Genomic DNA, 3963 nt, shown 5'->3' with positions numbered 1-3963 from the left:
CCTGAAACTAATATAATATCATCTTTCAACTGTAATTGAAAAATAAAAAATAATATTAAAAAAAGAAGTATAAATTTGTAGTTACAAAAAGTCATGGGAATGTACAGTATAAAAATATAGTCAATTATATTATAATAACTGCATATGGTATCAGATAGGTACTAGATTTATTGGGGTGATCACTTCATAAGTTATATGAATGTTTAATCACTACGTTGTACACTAAAACTAGTATAATATTCTATGTCAACTATAACTGAAAAACAAAAAAAATTATTTAAAAAAGAAAAAATATATAAATGGTAGCATTCTTATATACTTCTGCATTTTGAGTTTTTGCTTAACATACCTTGCAGATCTTTCTATATCAGTATATGGAGACCAATAAATCTATCCTATTCTTTTTAACAGCTACGTAGTGTTTCATTTTATGGACATTATGTGAAATAATTTCATTAGTCCTCTCTTGATAGACTTATTTTTATCTTATATACTATGATATTGACAGTGGTGACATTTAACACAGTAACTTCTATTTGATTTTTTAAAGTTGATTTAATAAAGGCATCTTTTTGGTACACCATGGTGCCACCCCACTGCAGCACTAATTAGTGGGTCATTCATCAAATGTATACATGTGCCAAGCTTACAGAAACATGCAGTTCAGGAAATGCTGCTGACCGATAGATATCTCTGGGTTTTTTTAAAACCTGCATCATTAAGTCATACTTACAGATGTGCTCCACTGCTTTAAGCCTCCTCTCCCTAATTTCCATTAGATTTTCAAATACTTCATACCACTATTATCCCATTATCTTAGAGAAATTAGCCCTTCTTGGCTTCAGGGACTTGCACCTGAGCCCCTCCTTCAATTCATTAGCTATTTATGTGATGCTTGAAATCACATACAGTCAGATCTGTACTTCGTAATTCCAGCTTTAGGAGAAAAGCATGGCAGAGTCAGTACCGCATGACAGTCGGACAGTGTTAGTGTCCAAGTATATACTGCTCGACATTGCATTATCATTGTTTCAAGAGTGTTACTCCATATCCAATAAGACTAAAGGTCATAATCCAGAGCCAGATGACCTGGATTATAACACTAGCTCTGCTTCTACCCAGTTTGATCATTTGTCAAGTGACCTGTCTCGGTTCAATTCTCCAAAGCAGATCTCAAGACAAGGTTTTTGGGTACAACAAGTTTATTTAGGAGGTGATCCCAGGAAGTGGTTGAGAAAGTGGGAAGGTGAGACAGGGAAGGGAAGGAAGCACATATAAGGTGCTTTAATGAACAGATTACTACTTTAAGCAATGGTGGCTCAATTCAACAGGGATGACTAAGGGATCATGTAGGATGGAAGAGAATCATCCTGATCAAGGAATGAGAAAACAGAGTTTTTATTAACTACCCACTCCCATCACTCATTGGTGGAGGATTGATTCTGGAGTCTTAACTCCCTAGTGTTTCCAGTCTTCCATACACTCTCCCAAGAAGCCCCAGGACCAAAGAACACCCTCAGGTAGAGAGATGCAGGGTGCTCTTGACTGAACAGAAACTATGAAGGTAACTTCCAGGATGGAACAAATGGAAGTGGACTCTGAAACAATCTGCTATATTTAGAAATAGCATTACATTATCTAAGAACAAAGCCTTTGACTCCTTAATGTAGTACTTCATGATAGGTCAACAAGTAAGAACTTTTTAAGCACTTACTCTGGATCTAAAGGGTGCTTAGCACTGGGAGCACAAAAGAAGTTTCCACAGGGGGCTTAGAATATGAGGCATGTATAGAGTGCTTGCTGTGGGTGGCCTTTTAACATACATAATCCCATCGATTTTAATGTAATGCAGCAAGGTAAGTATTATTATCTTGAAGTTGATTATCTTGTTCAAGGTCCCACAGAAGACAGAGAAAGATTGGTCAACTCATGGCCAACTACATGACAAATATCCTCTCAGCTGGCTAAAGGGGAGCAGGGAGACCAGGCTGTGTCTGACTTCTGGTTTCTACTGTCTTGCTGAGAACTAAGTGAGTTTATCAAGGTTGTAGGATAAAAGATCAATTTACAAATATTGATCGTATTTCACTACACTGGCAATGAACAATAAGAAATTGGAAATTTAAAAATATCATTTATAATAGCATCAAAAATATGAAATACTTAGGGCAAATCTGATGAAAGATGTACAAGTTCTGTACACCGAAAACTGTGAATATTGCTAGGAGAAATTAAAGAAGATCCAAGTAAATAAAGAGAAATATGGGTCAGGAGACTCAACATTGGTAAGATGTCTCCCCAAATTGATCTAGAGATTCAACGAAATCTCAATCAGAATCCCAGCAGGCTTTTTTGTAGATGTTGACAAGCTGACTCTAAAATTCATGTAGAAATGCAAAAGATGTAGAATAGCCAAACAACTCAAAAAGAAGGAAGAAAGAAAGAAAGAAAGAAAGAAAGAAAGAAAGAAAGAAAGAAAGAAAGAAAGAAAATTGGAGAAGTAAGACTGATTTAAAGATTTATTACAGGACTACAATAATCTACTACTTGATCGGAAGGAAATTGTTCAACTGCCCCCACGTGACTTGTTTTGAAGAACTTAGTGGATGCACTCAGAGCTGAAGGAGGATGGGACTAGGGATGAACAAGTCTCATCCTGAACCTAAGTCTTGGGCCAGTTGGTGGCCTTGTGACATTAGCAACTCCAATGCAAAGAAAATGACTTTTTAACTTGCTGATTATATACCTACCAATATTCTGGCTTTTGTTGCTGTAAGATTGGGAACGACACTCTTTCCAGCTCTCTACATTACTAAGCAGAAACTGTAAATCTGTGGAATGAATTTAAGTAAAAGGTAGGGAAGATGAAATGATTCAGTGATTTAGAAGGGACAATATAAAATGAAGAGAGAGCCTCAGGACAAATGGATATTGAAAGGAATGCAGAGGAACTAAGACTATCAGGAGATCCTAGAGTATGAAGTCAAAGTTCTCTATCACTTCCCTGTTTTCAACAGTCCACAAGATTCCTTCAACACTCTAAATTGCATACCTTTCTTAAGCTTTCTTGAATATTTCAAAGCTGAATCTCTCTTTACGAATAAATTTCTAATGGACGTGTTGGAAATTGTAATATCATCGATGGTCTTTGGGTAATAAAAGAACAGGAATGGAAAGAATTATCTTTCACAGGAGTAAAAGAGAAATACAAAAATTTCCCATGATCCTTTGAATCTTAGAGAATGCGCCTGGACATTCCAAGAGTAGCAGAATAATTAGACCTCATGTTATTTTCATTAAGATATTCACCTACATCTCCAGAATATTTTGGCTAAATCATTGAAGAAAATTATTGCTTTCTGTTCTGTAGAAAGCCTGCAGACAAGGTCAGTGTCATTGTGTTTTACAAAAGCATCAGAGAAAAGCTCCCTCATCATAAAACCACAGAAATATTTTAAGGTTTATTTAAGCAAATTTATAAAGCAGAATAAGGTGTCTTTCATCTTAACCTACTAACTAATAACCTCCTCAGGTTCTATAATTTTTATAATTAGTAATTGGCCCACATTATCTTAATTTATTTTTGCTGACTATTTTATATTTTTCTTGTCTCAGTATTAATAAAATATTAATCCACAAAATATTTCATCCTATTAATGAGTCTCAGGAATTTGAGAATAAGAAAGTTTGAAAAAAACCTAAAATGTAAATCTAGAAGAAGATGTTCACTATAGAGATGATGAAACTGAGGTCTAGGGAAGTAGAGTACAGTAGACAATGTCAGTTCCTGTTCTGACTACCTATTGTTGCATGATAAATGAGTTTTTATTAACTTTCATGTTTCTGTGGGTTGACTGGGCTCAGTTGGGGGGTCCTTGCTTGGGGTTGGTGTCAGTCAGAGAAAACAGAAACAGAAAAACGGAACTAACTAACTAACTAACTAACTAACTAACTAACTAACTA

Source organism: Pteropus vampyrus, unplaced genomic scaffold, assembly GCF_000151845.1.
Source record: "Pteropus vampyrus isolate Shadow unplaced genomic scaffold, Pvam_2.0 Scaffold7, whole genome shotgun sequence".
Classification (NCBI taxonomy): domain Eukaryota; kingdom Metazoa; phylum Chordata; class Mammalia; order Chiroptera; family Pteropodidae; genus Pteropus; species Pteropus vampyrus.
The sequence above is the reverse complement of the archived record's forward strand: the minus strand, read 5'-3'. Positions refer to the sequence as shown.